Source organism: Bidens hawaiensis, unplaced genomic scaffold (genome assembly GCF_021521415.1).
Source record: "Bidens hawaiensis isolate Kalapana, Puna unplaced genomic scaffold, B.hawaiensis_p1.1 tig00029870_1, whole genome shotgun sequence".
NCBI classification, from domain to species: Eukaryota; Viridiplantae; Streptophyta; class Magnoliopsida; order Asterales; family Asteraceae; genus Bidens; species Bidens hawaiensis.
The window spans coordinates 110,976-121,255 of NW_027494952.1; the positions used below are offsets into that span (position 1 = coordinate 110,976).

Consider the following 10,280-nt stretch of genomic DNA (forward strand, 5'->3'; position numbering starts at 1 on the left):
TATGATTTTGTACAAATTCAAATGCATTTGAGCGCACTTTAACCAAGGTCAGGGTTCGTGTTTCATTTAGCTCAATTTGAATCTCAAATTTGTGTTGAACATGATTGCATTGTTTTTGTTAAGGGCCATCGGCCATTGTGATGTTTTCTTGTGTTTTATGCAAGTCTCTTCTTGTTCAAAGATATGTCGTCTAAAATCACTTCATGCATGTATCTTTATTTTTTTTGGTGTCTAATCATTAAATGACAAGATATATGATAGAAGATCATGTTAATATGTTGGTATTTGATTGATCACCTTGTGTCATTTTTATTGGCGTTGATTCATTATAAGTTAGATATACAGCTTGTAGGTCTTTCATTACACATTTTAGACCGACTTGTTTAATTAAAGTTATGTTTATGTGACTTCCATAATTGATCTAGAAACTCGTATTACTAAGTGTGCTATCAATTCTATACTTGGTTGTGCTCATTGTTTATATGTTGTTTTCTTATTTTCATTTAAGTGTTAACATATGAATCATAGCTTCTCATTATGTTTTCAATCAATTAATCTACACACCAACCAATAACTCTTTGTAGTTCGTCATCATATATGCCCTAGCTATCTTATTTAAGTTGATTAGGACGCAAAATCTTTGATCGACACTTGACATCGGTCACAAGCACATACATACATAGTATGATACATACATACATACATACATGAATACACATATATATTATATATGCATACATACATACAATCATACATACATACATAATACATATGCATACATGCATTATTAATTTTTAAGTTTTGTTTTGCTTTCTAAAGCTGGAGTTTATATAGGTTGCAAAGTCAGCAGCAAAAAAAGTAACAACATTAATTTAATATAGTGCATCCTAACTCATGAAAATTTATAGTTTTTCATAGCTGACAACTTTTGAAAAGTAGTAGTAACATGGTGAATTGAATAGCATAAAACATGTACAGTTTTAAATCAATCAATCATTTGATATATAGTTCAACAACCCTACAACAATCACATGCATCACATTCTTTAACCCTTCCTTTATTTCACCCCCCTTCAAATCTGGACGCCACAACTCCCATCATCCAACATCAATAGCATTTCTTTTATTCATATTCACACAATCCATTATAATTTTTTTATTTATTTATGTAAACAAAATTAAATAAAGGTTATAAAGGCACATAATATCAATTATATTATACTCAAAATATTGGCTGGTAATACAGTTATATATCATCTCACAAATTAGTATGATTATATATATTTGCATGATTCAACTTATAATAAGTGTGTTATCCATTCTTCTTATTATGGTATCCAACTAGATAATGTCATATGTCCACTACCTTAAATAAAACTAGCAAATTATATTTCCTTTGCCCCCACCAATTCTGTTATAAGCCTTTTTACTTTCATATCACTTCTAGCATGATTGATTGGATTTAAATCTTTAGTTGATCTTTATGTAATAAAAATTTTACTGGTAACCAATATATATATATATAATGGATTTTCAATACAAAACCAATTTTAATCTTGAAAATGTAATAAGCGCATAGCAAAAAACGGTTAGATAACTGTTTATCTCACGTTTTCTCTAACTCACATTAAATCTAACATCTGTCTACAAAGGCACAATGCCGCAATTGCTCTTGGTGGTGTGCAACTTATGGTTCGGTTTTTTTCCTTAACCATAATCGTTAGCTTCGGGCTGTGGGATTTCCTTAACCATAACCTAACTTTGGTTTTGGTTAATCGGTTATGAAGCTTGGTTATGGTTCGGTTTATGTTTAATTTCGATTACATAAGAAAGCCAAATTCGAACTAAAATTTAAACTAAATGAACATAGCAAAAGAATCAGTGACACCAAACGAGAATTGCATAAATGTTAATATTACATATAGACATATGTTCAAGGTTTTTCATTACAATATTGATGCATATAACCAATCCATACATATATTTATATCTACGTAAGCTTGTCTTAATTCTTTTCTTTGGGTTATGGGACCCTTAACCAAACTATACTTTAACCATAATTAACCTTCGATTAACCTTGGTTACTGTTTAATTCGATTCAGTTATCAGTTAATTTCGATTTCCCTGCCGCCCCTAAATTGCGTTTGATTTTTGTTTATATTAACACATTGAAGAAGTGGATTCCCAATAGACAAGTGTACCTAATGTGGGACCATGTTATGTCTTTAGTTCCTTTTCCTAAATTTACACACTTTTTCTTCTGTTCTTTGGTATGTCCGCAACCATCTCTCTCTCCAAAAGAAAAACATTATAAATACCACCATTCATGCAAGATCTCTCCTAGTACACACATCTCATGTTCTTTCTCTCCTTAAACATCAAACTGTCTTTCTAGTTTCTAGTTTCTATCTATATATATACACACTTATAGATCATTCACATATTATTATTATTATTATTATTATTCATTTACATATATGCATAATAATATGGCGGAAATTGATCACTATCAAGCCAAGAACACAAACAACAACACAACAAATAATTTAAAGATATTTGGTTTCAAAGTATACCAGGATGATCAAGATCAAGAAGTTGACTCCACCAAAACACCTTCCGAGTCACCAGACTCCGGCGGCGGTTGTTTCCCAACCGCCGACAGCAGTAGGAAATACGAGTGTCAATATTGTTGTCGCGAGTTCGCAAACTCACAAGCTTTAGGTGGTCATCAAAACGCGCATAAAAAGGAGCGCCAACAATTAAAGCGTGCACAAATGCAAGCAACTCGAAACGCTGCCGTTTCATACATCCGAAACCCTATAATCTCCGCCTTCTCCCCACCGCCTCACCTCCTTACGCACACCGGCCCGATGGTCATCCCCTCGTCAGCCGTGGCCTCCCCGACGTGGGTGTACGTTCCACGCGCGGCTCATGGGTTTCACGCGCCCCATGGATGTGTTTTGCCGTCGGGTTCATCGTCACCATCGGTTGGGAGAGGTCCAGGGTCGTTATCGTACACCGGCAGTGTAGGGGATCAGTCTTCGTTGACCAATAATATAAGACCATATCATGAAGATGTGCCTTCATTGAGTAGGTTTTCTAGAGGTGATGGTGGGCCCACCTTTGATGATACATTTGGGCTTGATTTGCATTTGAGCCTTTAGCCTAGCCATGGGCTAATAAGGCCTAGTATACCGGTTAATAACTGGTTATGATTTGCACCTCTAGCTTAACCAGCTCGGTTCCGATGTTTAAGATTTTAGTTTAGTATTGGAAAGACCACGTCTATTTGGCTTCATTGTAAAACTTGGCTTGCAGAAGCCGCTGTTGAATTTTCACCCACTCGGATCTTGTAAATTATGATTTATTTATTTATTTACTTGAATTTAGGTCTCTCTTTTATTCATCTAGAATTCACTTTTTTTTTACTTTCTTAAAAATCTATTAATGTAATTCCAAATGCCAATATAGTTAGTCATGTATAATTTAATAATAATCTTCTATAGTTCTATACCTAATAATAATAATAATAATAATAATAATAATAATAATGGGGGTACACTATTAGCTTTTCTAGACAATCTAAAAATTAAAAATTGGTTTTCCATATTTTTATTCGATTAAATATTAGATGTTGCGTGTCGATTTCTTGTGAAGTCTAGTTTATGATTTCTCACTTCTCTCTACTATTAAATAATAACGAATTTCTTTGACTTAGTAAATACTAAAAAAATATGATCACACAATAAGTCATATTCTTTAACTTTTTATTAAACGTCTTAAAAAACATAAAATACGGTTTTTAAATAAATATTTTATAAAAAAACATTTATTTATTTGTGTAATACGTGTATTTCTAACATAATAAAGCCAATAATTTGTGAGGCAAAAGTTGAGATCATCTAAGGAAAAAGGATCAAGTCAAATGTGGATCCAAAATGTGGTTTTTAATCTTTTTAATATGGTTTTTAATCTTTTTTTTCTTTTTGTTAAATATGAAAACCTGTAAAATCCTGTTAGTGCCGGGCAGTTTGCTTTTATGATTATTAAATACATAAAAACACTTAAAGTTGAATTCGAAAAATAAGAATTTGTTAGAAGGGTTTAAAGTTTAAACGTGTAACACACTGTCACACCTTTGAATATTCAAGTGATCATGAATTTATATTTCTTATACGACTTTTAAGACCATCTATGATCTATCATACTCCATATGAAGACAGAATTAAAAATTTTGCTTTTTAAATATATATAATTTATGGATCATGTATGTTTTTTAAAAAAATTATTTATAGGCGGAGTCCTTTACATTACATGTTTGTTTGATCTTCGTTCATTTGACTAACTTGCATCCAAAACCCCCGTTAAGTCCTGCCATGTGACGAAATTTAGGTTTTTTTAAGCATACTATTAAATATTTATAATTTAAAAACAAATTAAATATATTATTAGAAAAAGAAACTAAATAAAATATGTTAAACAAAAACCTCGTTAATTCTTGGCATGTTTGGATTTAACTGAGTTTTTGGATGACGGTTAGTACAAAGGACAAAAAGCAACAGCAAATGCATTTTGTCATATAAAGAACACCGCCATCCAATAAATTTTTTAAAGGACCTGATCCATAAATTTAAAGGACAAAATTTGTAATTGTATCCTGATAAAAGAGTAACATTTTTTTGCTGATGCGGCGCGCTCACGTTGCTTCTCAACCTGTTTTAAATATACTTCACACATAAAATCCCGCAATTTTTTTTTCTTTTGTTTAAGACGTGAATTTGAACAGAATTTATATAATGAGACATATGATGATATCACATTGGTTGCTCAACACTCTATAAAGAAATTATTTAAGATAACTTATTATTTGAATAAAAATTAAGTATTTCTTAACTAACAACCTTTCACACAAATAAATATATTTTGTAACTTTTGGTAAATATATTTGAAAAGGTCAATATCATAGATTTCGTTGGACAAAAGAATTTCTAGTGTTGTATTTTCAACTCTTAGAAACGTATAGATAAAAATGTCTATCAACAAGACTGCTCATCCTCGTGCTTATGTTATTCCGAAACATGACATGTCGTGTTTTCTTTGTTTAATAATAATATAGATCATCCGTGAAAAAGACTATTCAGTTAAAGATTGATGTGCCACGACCCATCAACAAAACCAAATAATCAGAGATCTACGAGGAAAAATTATATGGTACGTCACATACGTCTTCTGGTGGTAGGCTGTAGTCGGTGTAAACGTTAAATCTAACTAACCACACAAGAAAAGACGCTTCTTGATGAATAGACGGGGTATTAAACAATTAAAAACGCGCATAAATATTAATAAATGAATACACGAGTCTTTAAATCAAATAAACGAAGGCAGAAGCGGATATTATTCACCTTTTATCGTTTTAGAATTAATAATGTGAATGGTTAAATCTAGGATCCAACTATGGCTGCCATAAATCAAGTATTGTCACCCAAAAGATGTATGGCTTTCATCATTTCATATATATTTTCAAATGTTGACATCTTTTTATTGGCTTTAGACAAAGACTTTTTGACTTTTTTTCATGCATGTTTATACTCCACTACTTTCCTTCCTACACAAGAAACCCTTGAGAACATATTAAAAATCTAGTTCCATAAACTAATCCCCTTTGGAGCCAACTCACTTCTAATTTGATCATCTAATTCGAAATCTTTGTTCTTGCGAGCTAATGCTCGTTCATTTATACGTTGTTGTATATCTTCTTTGGTTAATTCGGCTTGTTTTATTGATTTCTCTTTTAGTTGTATTAAAACTTGTATAGTATAACAAACACCAAGGTTTTATAAAAAAAAGGTGAAATTATGTAGCTAACCATGGTATAACTTGAACCCGAAAGCAGCCAGATCACATCCAAAACGGCTCTCACTTGATTCTCGAACCCGTTAAGAGGCTCGATGACTGATAACTTCTGCGGGATTTGAAGCTTCTTTTGCAAATCAGAAAAAAATAATTAAAACATATCGCTTGACGGGAAGTTGGTTTATTTAATAAACAAATGAACATGAACATATGTCTTGTTTGTTCATTTATGTTTGTGAATACCGGTTTATGTTCGTCAAGTGATGTACATTTATGTTCATTCATTCATGTTTCTTTAAGATTGTCTGTTTATATATATATATATATATATATATATATATATATATATATATATATATATATATATATATATTCATTTAAATGTTTTAGACCATTTATGTAATTTAGTATAGTTTTATGAAATTAAAATATTACACATTACAATTTAAGGTGATATATTGATGTTCATGTCTACTTTTAATTGGTGTTTACTTTCCTTAGCTATGTTCATTGATATTAAATTATTAATCTAGTTATGTTCGCTCTTTATTTTCAATTGTCTTTGTTTATGCCTGTGAACCAATCATGTATACTATTAACGCGCGAACATAAACGAACATAAATATGGTCATTTTCTTAACGGACACGGACAAGAAAATCCTGTTCGTTTAGTTGTTTGTGTTTGATCGTTTGTTTGGTTAAAGTAAAATGAACAAACACGAACAAACCCATTCATGTACGTTTAGTTCATTTACTCGTTCACAAACCTAAACGAGTCAAATGAATAAAAAAATAAAATAAAAAGAAAACGAGTCAAACGGGCCGAACACCTTCTGAATAAAAGTGGTTATTGAGCTCAAATTGTATTGATAATGATATAAAAATGTCCTAAAATCATTTATTCAACAAATACAATTATTATGTTAGAATGGCTTTTGTAATCATAATTAACAGACCAACTATTCATAAAAATAAAAATAAGGTGAGCCCACACCAAAAGATAGCATTATGAGCCGATACCAGCCCGGCCCATTTCACCACCTTTAAAGTTGACTTTTGGATCAACTCAATAAACTGATTAGTGATTACTGATTACTGACCATAAGCATGCAAAGAATTTTGTTCATCAATCTTAAAGCATCTTGTAGAGCAGCAGCATTGAAAATCGTAGGCGTATGTAAATCGTCGGCATATACTTATACTTGCATACAAACACGATAAGTCTTTAAAATTCCTTCTCTATTTTTATGGTATGGGGTGTTAAATAAGAAGAAAACTTTAAATTTCTCAAATTATAGAATTGGGTTTGACATGATATGAGATATGAATACTCTGCGTGACCAGAAGCTGAATACAAAATATTAATGTAGGCTTACAATTGGGCTTTGTTCATGATGCCAGTTGCCAATGAAACTAGCATGGGCCTCGATGATCTACATTAATGGTGCTCAACTGCTCATAAGTCATAAGGACTTGGGCCAATTTTAAGGACCTGTTACAAAAATAAACATACATTGTCAAGAGTTAAGATTAAGGATTTAAGCCTCTTAAGAGGTGAATATCTTATTCAGGTAGAGTTCAGACAATTTGGTTCCAAAAAGGAAAACATCTGAATGGATAAAATTGGGTCTGAATTGATCAGCATATGATTGATGCTGAGTGAGAAAGAAGAGGATGTATGATTCACGGTCATATCAAACAGCCCCTAAAGCACTTAGATTTTAAGGCTAATGAAAGTTTTCTTTAGCAATCCTTATTCCTTTACTAGTTATTTTGTTGAAATTTCTTTTTAGAATCAATGGTTAATAATCCTAAATTTTGCTTATAAAAGTATAAAAGCAAGTTAGGAAAAAATATTTTTGGGTATATTGACATGTTACTTTCATGTCAAATACTAGTTTACCTCCATCTCAACGAAATACGTGAAATTTTTTTGTCTATATTTATTTTGTATATCAAGAAAGATACAACATGATCAACTATGTATATGTAATTTTATTTTTTGCCATGTACATTTTCATGTATCTATTTTTTTTTGTCATTCCACTTTGTTTTTATGTATTTCATTGATTTATGTGGAAGGACAAAACAAGCTTCCAGTTTTTCATATCTCAGGCTCTGTTTGTTTGCACCCCTAGACGGAGTGGTGTTCTTGAGCACACATTTGGGAAGGATTCCATCAGTACCGAAATCCACATGGTGGTGTTCCCACCCATCTTTCACCTTCCTCCCTTCCTGTAGGTACCGACCGGTACATGCACCCGTATAGAGCCTGCTCCATCCACACTAATGGGTTTTAGAATAAATTATAGCTCTTTATGTTCTAATAAAATTTGGTGTTATAATTAATTCCATTCACATTGACGATAATCCAAGTCTTAACGTACATATTCAATGTAATTAGTACACGTGTATTATGCGGTTTTCAAGTCCTCTATATATAATATGATATTCGATGTGATTTTTTCTTGTGAAAAGGGGTAAGCATAAAAAAGTAAAAGTACAAAAACGTAATTCACCTTCATCTTCCAAAGTATAGAGACATGCAATTATTAAAGCAAGGGCCACATTTCAAAAGGTAAACAATGGTAATGAAAATTCAACATAAAACAAGGGTAACCTGTTCTTTTGTTCTTGAAATCTTTGACATATGATGCATTTGTTACCAGCCATTTATCCACCACTTAATTATATGATTATAGCTACAACCGTGTTTTTATATAACTATTTATATTTAGATATGCGAAATTATTTTATTAACTTCTTATTTCGGTTTCTTGTTTATTTAGTAAAACTGTTGCGTAGTCTTAACGTACATGTGTTTACAGAGAGATGGCATGTAAATGTTATTGTTTAATCAAATAATTATAATTGAAAACAAGGATGCAACCCTCTACTATTCTACTATGATTATAAAATTGTACTTAGAAGACTTACCATAAAAAAAAGAAAAAAAAAAGGTTACAATTGCTTTTGGTAATGTTATAATTTGGATTGCCACTACAAGGAAACACAACAAAATTGAGTTGTAGCCACAACATGTCTTATAGTCACGACATGCCGTCCCTATAGGTGTCTTGGCTAAATCACAGAATGATGCATTGGTTGCCGTCGCTATATATGTTGTCATTTTATATTAACTATACAGATAGCATGTTGTGGCTATAAACACATTAAAAAGTTGTAGCGCTTCTTCATTTTATTTTTAATATCAGGAAATAAGAATAGAGAAAAATGAATTATAACATTGCATGTTGTTTCCTTAGGTCGACCTAAATCTTGTTGGGTTATTTTGGAATTCGTCACTAAGTTATTTGAAAGGAATATATTTTATTTCCTATATAGCACAACTTGTCGTCTCCAAAGGAAGATAAACCTAAAAATCCGATAAGTTATATTGAGACGACAAGTCATCTCTGCAAGATAAGATATTGGGACGACATGTGTTGTCTCTATTGATGCCATGACTATAGACCAGTATTCTCCTTAAGGTGCTCATATATTAGATATAGCATTTACCATAACCACAATATCATGCTTATTTATTAATTTGCATTGTAAGGGAGATAAATAGAATGCATATAAGTTGATACAATTTACATGTACAAGAAAAGAACATATCACAAGATAAAATAATTTATTTGTTTTTGCTTTTCTGTTTGCCCTTACAAAATAATGAACCATACCCAAACATGTTCATATTATAAGCCGGTGGAATGTTCAAAACAGGATTAATTTGAACTCCACCACCGGAATCTTTCTTCGGTAATGACCACCGGCGCGAATCACTACCATTATTTGTTGTAGCAACACAACTAGAAGTAGCCAGTGGTTAGTATGAACAGAACTAAAACAACTTGATGACGACTCTTTTCGTGAACTAGACTTTTTTATAACCTTAATTGTATCCTCATTCCCCCTTGGATTTAATGTCGGATTACTATGTAAGAGTCGTTTCAACGACAAAGATCTAAGCAACCTTTTTGGTCCGGTACCATTCCCAGAGTTTAAACTCGTGGTTCGTGTAAACTTCCAAAACGACCTAGACACTGATTTGTCTTGTTTTTCGTCATTTTTTTCAGATAAAAGTTCTTTGAGACGTTTTCTGTGGACATCCATGATTTCATTTTCCGACACTAGGGCTTCCGGTTTCTTGATTTGGGTAGGGAGGAGTACACCATCTAGGAATAGCTCGTCAGCGGATGTTATTGGTGGCAAATTAAGATTTGTAGGGATACAAAAATCAAAGGTGGCGGTAGTAGTACCGACGATGGAACTAGTGTCGGATGTTTCGGATGATTGGTTGTTTAGATCATGAGAGAAAGAGATTCTTGGACTTATGAAGGGTTCGGATGAAGAACAAACATCAACAGCCATAGCTAGAATAAGAAGTTGGTTTGCTAATAATATTGTTAATAATAATAAAAG

General features: G+C 32.0%; 1 pseudogene; it reads left to right on the forward strand.

The window, feature by feature from the left end:
* Positions 1–2,431: 2,431 nt before the first annotated feature.
* Positions 2,432–3,204, forward strand: LOC143579545 (zinc finger protein GIS3 pseudogene; annotated as a pseudogene).
* Positions 3,205–10,280: the final 7,076 nt, after the last annotated feature.